Source organism: Platalea leucorodia (assembly GCF_965183815.1).
Source record: "Platalea leucorodia genome assembly, chromosome: 22".
In the NCBI taxonomy this organism is placed as follows: domain Eukaryota; kingdom Metazoa; phylum Chordata; class Aves; order Pelecaniformes; family Threskiornithidae; genus Platalea; species Platalea leucorodia.
In genome coordinates this window covers 1,259,302-1,275,224 of record NC_138844.1, presented here as the reverse complement: position 1 = coordinate 1,275,224, position 15,923 = coordinate 1,259,302, and positions in this window count along the sequence as shown.

Genomic DNA, 15,923 nt, shown 5'->3' with positions numbered 1-15,923 from the left:
ATGGGGAGGAGAAAATGCTTGGTCTTAGCATGCCTGAAATGCCCTTGCTGTGGTCCTCCCTCCTCCAGCAGTGACACGTGTCGTTCCTGCAGCCAACACCTTCTGCCTTTCCAAGGTGAAGGGTATAAGGGGTAAATGCTTGCACGTGGTGACCAACCTCTCTGACACATCCTCCTGTGCAATATCTTGGGAGTCTCTCCTTCTCTGATGCCTCTTCTTCCTCTCTCACCAACCACCAGCCCTCGGTGCGGTTGGCCTCTCCAAGCTCCTGCACAGTGTCTAGCCCCAAACTCCTGTCAGCATACCCCCCAAACCCTGCAGACCCTAACTGTCCCTCTCAGCTCCCTCAGGCACAGTGGACGTTCTCCCTCTCTCCAAAGGAAGGTATCTCAGGAATCAATAAATGAAGCTACCTGCCACACTGCCCAGCCAATCTCATAAACCAGCTTCTGAAAGGCTCATTGGGGGAAAACCCCCAAACAACAAAAACAACAAACAGCCTTTCCACTTGACCATAACCTTTCCATTTTCAGTTTCCTCAAAACCAGTCCTCTCCTTACTTCTAGCCTTTAACAAACAAACCTGCCATACTGTTTTCACTCTTTCCATAGCATTATTGAGGTTGGCCAGGGCTGCGTCCAGTCAATTCTTGAAAACTTCCGAGGCCAGAGACTGCACAACATCTGTGGACAGTGCATTCCAGTACGTGAGAATTTTCAGGGTCCAAAAAAAGTGAAAGCGTTTCTTATATCTAAATAGACTTTCCTAGTGTGCTGGTTTTGGCTGGGATAGAGTTAATTTTCATCATAGAAGCTAGTATGAGGCTATGTTTTGCATTTGTGCTGAAAACAGTGTTGATAATACAAGGATGTTTCAGTTACTGCTGAGCAGTGCTTACACAAAGTCAAGGCCTTTTCTCCTCTCACACCATCCCACCAGCAAGGAGCTGGGGGTGCGCAAGAAGCTGGGAGGGGACACAGCTGGGAGAGCTGACCCCAACTGACCAAAGGGATATTCCATACCATATGATGTCTTGATCAGTATATAAATCTGGGGGGGGGAAGAAGAAGGAAGCGGTGGACGTTGTTAGGACCGATGGCGTTTGTCTTCCGAAGTAACCGTTACGCATGATGAAGCCCTGCTTTCCTGGAGATGGCTGAACACCTGCCTGCCGATGGGAAGTAGTGAATGAATTCCTTGTTTTGCTTTGCTTGTGCGCGTGGCTTTTGCTTTACCTATTACACTGTCTTTATCTCAATCCACAAGTTTTCTCACTTTTACCCTTCTGATTCTCTCCCCCATCCCACTGGGCAGGAGTGAGCAAGAGGCTGCACATGGTGCTTAATTGCCAGCTGGGGTTAAACCATGACACCCGCATTCCAAATTGTGTCCGTTGCCTCTAGTCCTACCATTGTGCACTTTGAGAAGAGCCTGGCTCCATCTCGTCCATGTCCTCAGAGCACATAGACACCCATAAGGTCTCCTTGAGCCTTCTTCTCCTAAGGCCCTGTTCCTTCAGTCCCTCTTAGTGCATCATGCCCCTTGACTGCCTTGGTGGCTTCCACTAGACTCGCTCCCACATGTCAGTACCTTTCTTACATACCACAGGACCCCAGGCACGGTCTCATGAGCGAATCAATAGAGGAGAAGGATCACTTCCCTGGGTCTGCTGGCTGCACTTTTGCTAAGACATCGCAGAGTGCAGCTGGTCTGCCTTGCCCCGAGGGCACACTGCTGACTCCCCTTCAGCCACTGGCCACCAGGCATCCCCTGCCTTCCCAGCTCTCTCACCTATAACCTCTGCCTCCAACACGGTCCAAGCTACATCACAAGATGAAAGGTGCCTGTCCCCAGAGGAACTCGTTGCTCTTGCCTCAGGCCTTTGGAGAAAAGTCCTGTTTTCTTGTGTCCTACCTGGATGGTCACTTCTGGTGGGAACTGCAGCGCAGATTCCTTCTGCGTGTGATCTGTAGAGCCAGAAAGGTATTTCAGCTTTGCCTGCCTCCCTATCCATCTAGCCATCACTTCAGCAGCTTTCTCACTGGCCTCATTCTCCATCTCACTTTCTATAACCTCCCAAAGGCTGATCCATGTCTCTGAAGTGCAGGTTCAAGGTTCAGCCAATTCCTAGACGCAAGGCAAGAAAGGGATTTTCCCTCCTTGGGCTAATTTGGCCAGGGAATAAATAAATCACAGGAGCAATCACGTCTCCTGCCAAGAGCCATTCTCTCTGACAACAACCCCCAGTGGATGCTGAGGGAAGCATAGGAGCAAGACAAGCAGGTAGGATACTTCTGTTGAGTACCCACTCCTGTGTCCCAAGTCCCTGGGCCTGGACTTGCCTGAAAAAGTCATGCCCATACATGTCCCGAAAGTTTTTTCACTGCTGCACAGACTGGGGAGCCACAGACTGTGGCACAGATGACCTTCCCCTCTGTTTTATAGACAGGCTTCATCCAGCCCTTCAGATATGCACATGGAGAACCCCTGGCTGCCTGTGCTACCCTGAGCTCCAAGACACCATCACAGAGGCAAGCATGCAGTCTGGCCAGTTGGAAGCCCATTTGAGGAATGCCTGGAGAAGGGATCCTTTGCCAGTTCAAGGCAGGGGCTTCTGCCTTTGCAGAAACCGGGTTTCTCTCTCTGCTTCTGAAGCCCAAGAACATGGACTTCAAACAGTTGAGTGAGCTACTAGAGCCATACGGGCTTCCCTGGGGACCAGATGGACAGAGGCCTCTCCGCTCAGGGCCCTAAATGTGTCTTTACAAAGGGGATCCAAGCTGTCATCCTGTCTCCGGGACTCCTCCTGCACACCAAAAGGCTCTCCATTTGGTGTGCAGGGAAATCCTCTACAACAGCCTCATGGCCTGGAACCTATGCAGAAAACCTGAGGATTCCTGTCACCTCTACATCATTTTCTCTTGTCTGTGTTGAGCTCGAACTTCTGGCATTGTGGGATGGCCTCCAAGCACCGGAAGAGACCGCCTGGGGGCGGGGGGGGAGTGATGGAGGGGAGCCTGGGAGAAGCCCGATGCTGATTCCGATGCCGGTGCCTAGCCGTTGCCATTGTTCATGCCGATGCTAGTGACAGGCAGTGGGGGAAGCGCTCCGGGGTTCGTGGGCAGGTAGGCAGGGCCAGGTGGCTCCAGCAGGCAGAGTGGCAGCGCCCCCTGTCGGGGATGGCCAGGGCTGTCATAGAATCATGGAATCACAGAATCGTAGAGTGGTTTGGTTTGGTTTAGTTTGGGAGGGACCTCGAAAGACCATCTAGTCCAACCCTCCCCCCCCCCCCCCCCTGCCATGGGCAGGGACATCTGTCGCTAGATCAGGTTGCTCAAAGCCCCATCCAACCTGACCTTGAGCACTTCTGATGATGGGACATCCACAACTTTTTTGGACAACCTGCTCCAGTGCATCACCACCCTAATCGTAAAATATTTCTTCCTTATGTCAAGCTAAATCTACTTTCTTTCAGTTTAAAACCATTACCCCTTGTCCTGTCACTACAGGCCTTACTAAAATGTCTCTCTCCATCTTTCTTTTAAGCCCACTTTAAGTATTATTACTTTGTCTTTTGAAGAGAGGGTATTTATCTTAAGGCAACTTCATCAGGCCAGCTTCCTTTCTGGCATCCCGGCCTCAGCCTTTGCAGCTGCAGGGTGTGTGGCTCACCACAGGCACACCACCCTTGGCTCCCATGTGAGCGTGTCAGGGCAGCACCTCTCCCTGCATTGAAGCTGGAACTGGTCCCAGACCGCCCTACGCTGATCACCAGGGATGGGCTGCATCTTGTCAGACTTTGGGAATTTTTTGACTTGTAAAGTGCAGAACACCTGAAGTTGCAGCAATAGAGATGGTCTCTAGCTTTGACTTTCTCTTTCATGCACAGACTTTGCAGGCTGAAATTCCAAACAAGACCCTGTGGCTTGGACCCCAGTACACCTTCTCTCTTTCCTGCAATGAGAACACAATCGATTGAAGTACTTCTGGCCAATCCCCAAAAGCCCCAAAGCCCTCTGCTGTCACTAAATCCACCATGGATGGCTGGTGCCTCCTTTACCTTCTTAGCACTGGGCTTTCAAGGACTTGTGGAAAGTTGTCAGGGGCAGAGAGGTGGCCGGTGGAGTCCTGGTTGTCAGCGTGTGGGGAGAGCCTGTGCTTCCTCATGTGCATATGCATCTGGCTGTGCCTTTGGGCGTATTCGTGCCTGCGTGCTTGCATTTGTTTGTTCATTTGCAATTGCACATGTGAGAGTGAGTGTCTGCCGGGGTGTTCGGGAACAAGTGCATTTCTGTATGCGTGTGCGCGTGAGTGCTCGTAGTAGCCACTACAGTCTCGTATCCTATTTCCTGCATGAAAATCCAGATGGCTTGATAAAACTGTACAACTGGAAGAACAGAAATCCCCACAGCACTGTCCTCCACGAAAAGGGAATTGTGGCTCATGAAGCATATCTCAGAACAAGTGAAAGAGCCTCCACACGAGGATGTCTTTGGAATCTGAATTGGTCCCACAGGGCTGAAAAGACATATCTGCTGAAGGGAGGCTCTTTCAGCCCAAACTCACTGCCCTGGAAGGGAGGACCTCACGGAACGATCTTTGTTCTCAGCAAAATTCATGGAATCGTAGATTCATAGAAGCATACGCTGCTTTGGGGTGGAAGGGACCTTGAAAGATCATCTTGTCCAACCCACCTGCCATGGGCAGGGACATCGGTCACTGCACCACGATGCTCAAAGCTCCATCCACCCTCTTCTTGAACACTTCTAATGATGAGGCATCCACAACTTCTCTGGGAAACATTTTCCAGTGTCTCACCACCCTCATTCTATAAAATGTCTTGCTTATATCTCATCTAAATCTACCCTGCTTTAGTTTAAAACCATTGTCCCTTGTCCTGCCACTACAGGCCCTGGTAAAAAGTCTCTCTCCATCTTTCTTAGAAGCCCCATATACATACTGCAAGGCCGCAAGAAGGTCTCTGCAGGGCCTTCTTTTCTCCAGGCTAAACAGCGCCAACTCTCTCAGCCTTCCTTCATCGGAGAGGTGTTCCAATCCTCTGACCACTTCATGGCCCTCCTCTGGACTCAGTCTAATGGACTCTGCAGACTCTTCCCACAGTCAGAGAAGAGACATCAGCTCACACACAGGACTTATCCCATCCCAAAGCAGATGTGCACATTAATGGGACAAATCATCTTTCTGGAGACACTGATCCTGCAAGTGACCATTTGTGGCCTTTGAGCTCCCCAGCTAGCATAAGCTTACAGCAGGGCCTGCGTAGCTGCTCACGTGTGCATGGCTTCATCATGCCATCAGAAGTGAACCCACAGGCTGTCCTACCATAAACCCCATATCCCTGTCCAGGCTGCTCTAGGAGAGATGGAGAGCAGGGAGAGGACTTCTGTGCCAGCAAATGAGCTCAACCTGGGCACATTACTCTCAGCAGCTGCATCTCCCCCTCACACCAGGTGCAGATCAGTTTTCTCTCAACCACACTGAACTCTTGGACACAGGAGTTGCAGACGATGACTCTCTCAATTCCAAAACATGTGCGGTAGCCCGTGGACAGTGCAGACCGCCTCTCTTGGGGTGTGAGTCTTCTCAACTAACTCTCGATGCCTAGAGGTCGAGATGGGTGTGCCTGTGTTGTTTAAGCTAGCTGTCTAGTTTATCTTGAGGGTCAACAGAAGAAAAATAGGTGCTTCTGAGGTATGGATTGCCTCATTTGTGTGAGGCAGCACCTTTTGAACAGGCTGAACTGAGGCTTGACGGCACCTATCTCTCTCTGCTGACGATCAATGGAGCAAAGATGAGTAGGTCACCTGGAGACACAGCTGCTCTGGAGGCAGAGGAGATCAATTTCCCCCTACTCAAGTCTTGTCTGACTTTGCACTTAGATCTTTACTTAGATCTTCACTTCAATGAAGACTGAAGACATAGGCCTTAACTGCAGTTAGAGGCTCAGAAATGAGGTAGGTGAATCCCTTACCTTACTCTCTCTGTAGCCTTGTGTCCATGCTTGCCTTTAGTTCTCTCCCACCCTGGAGGTTTCAAGACCATGTCAGTATCCAGCACCGAATACTTGACACTTCCAGTCTCTTGGGACGTGGCTCTTTCAGACATCCTCCGCATGTCAGCAAATGGCTACACAAGAGAGCACTGGGTTCCTGACAAGGTCCACATACCACAGCTGCAGGCAGGAGGCAAACACCCAGCCTGACAGCCACTTGAGAGAATTGCATTGCTGTTCTTTAATTGGCCTGTGTGAAGAGAGAGCATTAGCTGCCTGCGACAATCCCATGAAATCCCCCAGAGATCAAACTCCCTGTGGCACACAGAGGGGAATCAGAAAACCGTCTCCTCGGCGTGGCCAGTTTGAACTTCAGTGTGTTAATGACGTGGGTGTGGGGATGATTTCCTGCTAATGATGCTGGTGACTCTCTGATGTACGCTCTCACTATATGGAGCTAAACTGCAGAGACTTTACACTGTGTGTGCACACAAAGCTCCCCTTTGTGGAAGTACAGCGGTGGCCGTGAGGGGGAAAGAAAATCGGGAGCACAAGCTGTCAATACCTACCAGGTGGATGGAGAGGAAACAGGGTCAGGCAATTGTGTACAGCTTGAAGTGAGTTGGCAAGGTGAGAGCTGCTCGTCCACGCTTCTCCTGACATCACTGCATCCAGAGTCCCTCCAATAAATCAGCCTCTTCCCAATGTTCTCCCTCAGCCAAGGGGACCATGGCTTCATCTGGAGGATGGTGCATGAAGAGATGTCATTTGGACCAGTTCCATTGGCTGAGCTGTGAGTGAAGCCTGCCCAAGACACAAAGCATAGACTTGCAATGCCTTGCATGGTTAAGGAGAGATGGATTTAGGGGGATTTCTCTGCTCTTTAGCCACATGAGATTTCTGGTATGGAAATTCCTAAGGAGGAAGAAAGGAGAGAAAGGGTTCATTCAGACGGTGGTCCAGCTCTCTCTGTCTCCTGTCTTAGACACCCACCTGAGGATGAGATCCATTCTCCTCTAGAGAACTGATCAAGAATCCTCCCTTGTCTGCAGGGAGAGCATAGATTATACCCTGCATTTTGCCTGGCTTCTCAGCAGAGCTGCCTTGGAGGGGATTTTTGCCTTCAAGCACTGAGGCATGGATATCTCTGCCCAAGTTGAGATGTCTGACTTATCCATCTGAGCTTCTCACTAGACTCCTGCCTTAGACCTCAGAGACAACCTGGAACTTCTAGAGGGCTTTTAGCCATGTACATACGGGAAGATGAGCCATGTCTCCCCCGTGCCTTTTCTCTGTCCATTGAGAAAGAAGGAGGGTAAGCTGAGGAGCTGAGATAGGAGTATTTCATTGTGGGTCTTTCAACTTGGTCAGCAGAAATCCTTCCCCTCACTCTGAGATGGCAAGATTTTAAAGAGGTGAACCCTAGCCCTAGGAGCTATGCTGAGAAGCAGACGTCAGTGGAGGGAATGGAGGTATTTCCCAAAGCTTCCTGTGCTGGGACTTGGAAGAAAGCAAATATACAAGACCATGAGTCCTTGAGCAATGACTGTCAGACTAGCCTGCTGCCCTGTGCCACTGCCATTTCAGTCAGAAGCTCTTGTGTTGAACTGACCTAGAAGAGGTAAGAAAATCTCTTCCAGTGCCACGTTATCATGACAGTTTTCCAATCCCTCAGTCTCATGTGCTGAAATCACAACTCCATGCCTCCTGCCCTGAAGCGTGCACGTATGTTATTCCCTTCCTCACTGCAACAGCCTTTCACGTAGCTGGAGACCCTCACACTTCAATGCGATTGGCCAAGTCCCCAAACTGCAGAGCTGTGAAATGCTGGCTGGGGAGCAAGTCTCTCTTTACACTCATTGGGAGGACATCAGCCCTTCCAAAGGGCACTTGCTTTTCCCCTTCCCATTGTCAATTCAGAACAGATGTTCTGAATCACGTTCTCCAAGCTCTTCTCTCTGCACACTGACAGTGAAGGGAGCCCACGTGACCACTTCCTAAGGAGGAGGCATCAACATGGCTGATACACTTTTATGAGCAGTGTGGGATTGATGTCAGCTGAGTGTAGAGCTCTCCAAGTGAGATGACTGAGTCCAGACTGAACGTCTACTCCTCCCTTCTGGAAGCAGTGGTGCTTCTGGAGCTCATTCACCAACCTCCTGCGTCCACCTGTGCTGGCCACTTGGCTCTTAGACCTGCAGGCAGGCCCAGGCACCAGTGCCCAAGGACAGGCTGATGCCCACCCTTGTCACCTGGCAAAACCATAAGAGCAGTTGTGCCTCCTGCCCAAGCTTTGTTCTCCAGCTGTGGCCATCAGTGGAGGCAGAGGGAAAGGGAACAAGCAGACAAGCTGATAGGTCACTTGCCCTGAGTACTCACTCCAGTGTCCCAGCTCTTTTAAGCAGAAGGCAATTACAAGGCTGGCTTGCCTTGTTTAGGGTGCAGCCACCAAGTCAGCTTTCTTGGACTCTTTTCATCATCAAAGACCCTGGATGTTAGGCGCAGCTGTAAAAGTCACGCTGGCACCTACAGAGATTGGTAGCATTCTCCCCAATACATCTAGAAGAGACGCTCCTCCTATATGCTGCATCGCTCCGTTCCCTGGCATCTTTCCCTCTTTCAGGCTTCATCTCTATTAGCAGGACATGCAGGAATGCTCAGTACTCAGGGAAATGAGGCCTCGGTGGGTGGAGTGGCGGCGCCCCTGCGTGGGCTCAGCCGGGGCTGTCCCCTCGCACCTGTTGCACACGCCCAGCTCTGCCTGCGGTGGTTTCTGCTCCTCTCCCTGTGTATCCTAGCACGCAGTAACACACCACCACTTCCCCATGTGAGTGTCAGGCAAGCCATAGGGCACTGGAACAGTGGTCTGCCACCACCAGCAGCCACTCCAGTGTTTCCAGCAGCAGTCTGGAACCTTTTAGACTGCTCACAAAGAATGCAGGGCCTCAGCCAGGGAGCAGATGGTAGGCATGGATGAACTCAGTGGACTGTATGTTGGGGTGTGAGCAGGTGATTCTGATACTGGTGCCCACGGTGGTCTCTGGTGATGGCTTCTTCTGCACCTGGGGTCCACCAGGAGCCAGTGCAGGGAAAGGAGAGGAAAATGCCAAAAATCACCAAATATCACTCAGCTCTGATGGCTTGTTTCCCAGAGAAATGGTCAGAAACAGTGGCAGTGAGATAGAGCTGGACAGGAACGGATGGGGACGCGTGCCCACAGGGACAGGGATAGAGCATGATCCTGGTGTCATTTTGTGGAGCGACGGGGAAATGGCTGGGATGGGATTTGAAATTGTTGCATGGGGAGATGACATGAGTGTCCGATGCATGGATGGCCGGATGGATGACGAGAGGAAGAGTAGAGAGGAGAGCTGCGAGTACAGTGTAGGAGAGGGTGCTGAATTCAGAACAAGAATGAATGCTGAATGCACAAGGGGATGCAGGGCTATGCGGAATAATGGAAAGGTGCAGGAAAGCAAACTTGCGCCTACAGGTATGAAGAAAGCCGAGGGAAAGATGAGAGAGGGCTCTCAGTAGGAAGAGAGGTTAGAGATGGTAGGTGCATGGAGACATGGGTCAAAAGACAGATGGGTGGGTGGGTGGACGCGTGGATGAAGAAAGAGAGGACCACTGGCAGGGAAAGTGGGTGTTACAGTGAAGGACAGAGGCCTGAATGCAGGGAACTACCTTCTGAACGCACAATGGAAACAGTAGGTATATTGAAAGGCAGCTGTACATGTAAGCAAGCTCATACCAATAGAGTGGCTGGAGACAATGCAAGAATACTGAGCGGGGACTCAGTCCCCACTTTCAGAGTTGGGAAATGGGGAAGTGAGACGGCAGACAGGCAGGGAGGGTGAGAGGTGCCTTGAAGAATGAGCACAGCCCTGGCCACCCACAGCTGATGCCCGCCCTGCACACCCAGTGGCACCGCGGCCAGCCCCACCAGACCTGCACATCCCACCCTCTGCCATCCACCTCTCACTGCCCATTGCCAGCGCGGGCTGTCTAATATGGCTCCAGCACCTACTCTCTGCTGCTATCGCCCACTGCCACCAGCTCTGCCCTGGGGCTGCGCCACGTGTCGGCACCGCTCTTCTCTGTCTCCTCTGAACAAGTAGTTGTAGCAAGCAAGAAGGTCTCCTCTGAGCCATCTCTTCTCCAAGATGAGCGGGCCCAGTTCTCTCAGCCTTTCCTTGCATGTCATGTTTGCCAGCCCCCTAATCAACTTGGTGGCCTTTTTTGGACTCACTTCAGTATGTCAATATCCTTCGTGGACTGGGGAGCCCCAACCTGGAAGCAGTACTCTACGTGTGGTCTCACATGGGACAGAGGGGCAACGTCACTTTCCTTGACCTGCTAGCAACACTTTTACTAGCTCAGCTCAGGATACTTTTAGCCGCCTTTGCTACAAGGGCACGCTGTGGTCTCATGTTCAGCTGTGCGTCTTCTAAAAACCACATATCTTTTTCTGTGGACCTGCTTCCTAGGCAGCCAGCCCCCAGCCTGCATGACTGCATGGGCTGGTTTCTCCCCCAGACTCAAAACCTTGCCTTGCTCTTTTTGACCCTCATGACATTCCGGTCAGCCCCTTCCTCCATGGTCACAAGTCTCCGAGCCTGGTAATCCAGCCAATCTTCCACCCACCTTATCATCCTCTAACTGAACCCATTCATCTGCAAATTTGTCATAAAGGAAGTACAGGAGAGGCTGTCAAAGGTGTTACGAAACTCTAGGTACGCACATTGCCTACCCTTCCCTTGTCCACAGTGCCCATCACCTCCGAGAAAGCAATGAGGTTGGCCCTTGTCTACACTAGAGCCTCAGCTCAGAAACAACAGCACCATGTAGAGGGAAATCTGCCCTGGCTGAGCTCTCCCAGCAGAACTCCCTGGCAGTGGTCACACCAAGGTCACTAAAGGGAAGGGGGAAACTGTTGTCTGCACTCGCTCCAAGTGGGACTTGAGCCCAGGCGGGCAAACATTGAGGCAGGGAGATGGGTTCAGGAACTCTTCACACTGTGCACTGCCCTTGTTGGAAAGAGGGTCCCTTCTGCACACCCCTGTGCAATAGCAGCAGGGTTTGTCGGTTGTGGCCTCAAATCCAATGTCCTTTCCCTCCCAGGGGCAGTTGCTGCCATCCAACCTGTCCTTGAACACTTCCAATGATACGGCATCCATAACTTCTCTGGGCACCCTGTTGATATCTCACCACTCTCACAGTAAAGAATTTCTTTCTAATATCTAATCTAAATCTACCCTCTTTCAGTTTAAAACTGTTACCCCTCATCCTATCAATACACTCCCTGATACAGAATCCCTCCTTGTCTTTCCTGTAGGTCCCCTTTAAGTACTGGAAGGCAACTATAAGGTCTTGCGGACCCTTCTTTCTCTCTTCTCTTCTCTTCTCTTCTCTTCTCTTCTCTTCTCTTCTCTTCTCTTCTCTTCTCTTCTCTTCTCTTCTCTTCTCTTCTCTTCTCTTCTCTTCTCTTCTCTTCTCTTCTCTTCTCTTCTCTTCTTCTCTTCTCTTCTCTTCTCTTCTCTTCTCTTCTCTTCTCTTCTCTTCTCTTCTCTTCTCTTTTCTCTCTTCTCTTCTCTTCTCTTCTCTTCTCTTCTCTTCTCTTCTCTTCTCTTCTCTTCTCTTCTCTTCTCTTCTCTTCTCTTCTCTTCTCTTCTCTTCTCTTCTCTTCCTCTTCTCTAGGCTAAACAATCCCAACTCCTTCAGCTTGTCCTCACAGGGGAGGTGCTCCAGCTTCCTAATCATCTTTGTGGTTCTCCTCTGGACCTGCTCGAGCAGGTCCATGTCTGTCTTATGCTGGGGGCCCCAGAGCTGAACACAGTACTCCAGGTGGGGTCTCACGAGAGCAGAGCAGCGGGACGGAATCACCTCCCTTCACATGCTGCCCATGCTTCTTTTGATGGGCTTTCTGGGCTGCAAGCACACATTGCCAGCTCATACTCAGTTTTTCATCCACCAATACCCCCAAGCCCTTCTCCGCAGGCTGCTTTCAATCCACTCGTCAGCCAGGCTGTATCCATGTTTGGGATTGCACCGACCCACGTTCAGGACCTTGCGTTTGGGCTTGTTGAACTTCATGATGTTCGCATGGTCCCACCTCTCTAGACTGTCAAGGTCAAGGTTCTAGGAAAACAACCAGCTGTGGCCTCTGCTGAGGACAGCCAGGGACAACTGTGGCAGGGCTGCAGCGTTATGGGGAAGGACAAGACCCCAGGCATGTCCATGGCATTGCTCGTGTACTCACAGACTGCACAGAGCGCGGACGAGTCAAAACAGACCAGAAATTTTTCCTGAGGGCAGTGTCAGGCAGGATGGGGTCAAAACCTAGGAGCACAATGCGCGCACCTGGAAAGACAACAGCAAGCAACCATTGGGACGGGAAAGAGAAGGACAGGGACCTTCCACATGCACAGGAGAAGCTGGATGTCCAGCTGAGAATTGCTGCAGCTTCTGCCGGAGAAAGACACTTGAAGCAGCCCCACCAGAGTGACCCAGGCTGATGTCATTTGCCTGCCCTGAACCCGTCCAGCACTTGAGCTGAGTCTTCTGCCAGCACTGCTGCATTCCTGCCCTAGAAATCCTGGAGCCTTTCCTCCCAGTGCTCAGAGGAAGCCTTCATTGGGGAATGGGCATGGCCCAAATCTGGAAATGAAAAGGCAGCAGTGCTGGAAACCAAAGCACAGCCCATATCATTAGCTGCGACGGTCTGCATTGAAGATGAGCTTGTCAGAAAATTGTTACCTCTGCAAAGGGTGCCTCTGGTCCTGCAGCAATGAAGGGCAGGTATAAAAGCCAGCCCAACTCTCTGCTCTCTCATCCACTTCTCCTGCCTCCTTCTCCTTGGGAACTAGGTGAGTCTGAAACACCTTCATCCTCCTCTTCCAAAGTGAGACGGACATCTCAGTTTGATGTTGGCTCTGTCCTGTGCTGGGGCTTGGAGTGCCTTGTCATGACAGAGGGAAGCAGGGAGAAGGTCAGCTTAGAGAGAGGTTGGGACATGGATGTGGTGGCTTTTGGCTTACGCACCAGGAGAGAAGTTCCTTGGGTCAGGCTTCTGTTTTTAGGGCCCTGGCTGGCTGAGGCAATGAAGACTCTGGCTCGTGGCACAGCTCCCCATTCTGTAGTGGCCTTGGTTCCTTTGTGATGGTGTAACCAGGCTGCTCCTCAGCCACCCTTGTGCTATGCTTCCTCCATGCTCTCTCTCCCAGGTGCACCTGCAACCCAGGGACATGTCCTGCTACAACCAGTGCCTGCCCTGCCGGCCCTGCGGCCCGACCCCGCTGGCCAACAGCTGCAATGAGCCCTGTGTCAGGCAGTGCCAGAACTCCAACGTCGTCATTGAGCCCTCCACTGTGGTGGTGACCCTGCCTGGCCCCATCCTCAGCTCCTTCCCACAGAACACCGTTGTGGGATCCTCCACCTCCGCTGCTGTTGGCAGCATCCTCAGCTGTGATGGAGTGCCCATCACCTCTGGCTGCTGTGACCTCTCCTGCATCAGCAGCCGCTATAGTGGCAGAAGGTGCCTCCCCTGACAGAGATGCTGAGAAAGTCCCAGGGAGACACCTTGAGGAACTCAGAGCATGGTGCTGGGCAGAGGGCCATCGATTTTTGGATGTTGTTTTCAGGATAGCTGAATGGTTTTGCCTTTCTTTCCCTTTTCCTTGTTTGCCTTGGTTCACCTGGGCCCCAATGTCCCCCCAAGGCCAGCCTGGTGGGGACCATCTGTCTCCTTTCCCCCTTTTTGGGACAGGCAGACAAACGTCATCCAGGAACGTCTCCACAGCCAAGGACTGCAGACTCTCTCCTGCCCCCAGGGCTCCATGCACTGCTGACCTCCACTTGGAGTGACTTTGTTTCCCCCTTTTGGCTCATTAAAGTTCTGCTGCATTCAAGCCTGGCCTCCGTGTGCTCCTTCCCTCTCTGGACATTCCTCAGTGCCAAAGGAGAAAGGTGTTGCTCTAGAGTGGAAGGGAGTGAGGGCACAAGGCGACCCTTCTCCATTCACAGAGGCATGGGAGGTTTTCACACCCTGCAGAGGCTCCTCTTTTGGGCACCATCCCTTGGAGCTGAGGAAGACATCCCTGGCTGCTCTGCTGCGAGTGAGCATCAGTGCTGTGCCTGTCCACAAATGCCCAGAAAGGCAAGAGGCGCTGAAGGGTCAGGAGCCCCATGAGGTCTTGAGGTAGGACATTCCTCTTACTATGGCTGCAGCTGAACTGGGGTGGGGGTGGGGCGGGTGTGGAGCTCTGGAATGTGATTTGCTTTGCAGAACAGCAGGAGTCATAACACAGGGAACAGCCCTTGACATGGCCCATAACTGCTACTCCACCTTCCTCTCCTCTCCACCATCCAGTCTAGGGGCCATGGCCAACAGCCATGGGCAGGAGTAGGAGAGACATGCTATTACAAGGAGTAGCTGCTGAATGTGTCGAGGCTGGAAATTGGAGCTAAGGGGCTAATGGGAGCTGAGGGCTGCCAGCACAGAAATTGGGGCAGTGAAAGGGTGTATTTCTGATGGAGATCAAATTGCTCTGATACAGAGCATGCAGGGGAACATGAAGATCAGCAAGGATGGGGGTAGTAGGTGCACTTCCCAAGAGAGCTGCAGATGGGTGCAGAGCTCTTGACTGCTTCATTGGTCTCCCCAGAGAATCTGTGGTCAGGGATTGGCTGCCATTCTGTGGGCAGAGGATGGTTTTTTACATGGAAATCCCATCCCTTCTGATTGGTTGAAATGCCTCTTGGCAGCCACTACAGTCTCATATCCTATTTCCTCCATGAAAATCCAGATGGCTTGACAAAAATGTACAAGTGAAAGAACAGAAATCCCCACACCACTGTCCTCCACCAAGAGGGAATTGTGGCTAATGAAGCCTATCTCAGAACCACTGCTACGCTACACGTGCTCTCACCACTCACTAATGTTTGCTTAAACTGCCTGTGGTGGGTTGATCTTGGCTGGCTGCCAGGTATCCACCATGTCTCTCTATCACTCTTCCTGCATCAACAAGATAAGGGGAGAAAATACGGTGAAAAGCTCCTGGGTGAAGATAAGGACACAGAGACTCATAACACATTCATAATGCTTTGTCTCTGCTGCTCCTTCCTTTTCATGCTCTTCCCCTGCTGTAGCATTGGATCCCACCCACAGTATACAGTCCTTCATGAACTTCTCCAACATGGGTCCTTCCCACAAGCTGCATTTCTTCAAGACTGTACCCATGGGGTACAGGCCTTCAGGAAGAGCCTGCTCCAGCGGGAGTCCCTCATGGGCCACAGGTCCTGCCAGAAAAACTGCTCCAGTGTGGGCTCATCTCCATGGAGTGCAGCTTCCTTCAGGACACGTCCACCTGCTCCATCTTGGGGTCCTCCATGGGCTGCAGTGTGGATAGCTAGTCCACCATGGTCTGCCATGGGCTGCAGGGAGACAATCTGCATCACCATAGTCTTCACCACAGGCTGTAGGGAATCTCTGCTCTGGCACCTGGAGCACCTTCCTCCCCCTCCTCCTTCACTGATCTTGGTGTTTCTCTCACGTTTTCTCACTCCTCTCTCACAATTGCTGTGCAGCATTTTTTACCCTTTCTTAAATATGTTTTCCCAGCGGTGCCACCAGCTTCACTGCTTGGCTCAGCTTTGGCCAGTAGTGGGTCCATCTTGGAGCTGGAAGTGGCTCTGTCTGACATGTGGGCACCTTCTGGTGTCTTCTCACAGAAGCCATTCCTGCAGACACCACCACCCCCCCCCTCCCCCCCCGCCGAAAACCTTGCCACATAAACACAACACACTGTCTTTACCCTTATGATATTATGTGCAGAAACTTTGTATGTAAGAACTTTGGCTGTAGCATTAACTCAGCCATCTAGTGGTAACAGAGGAGGCTGCAGGCAGC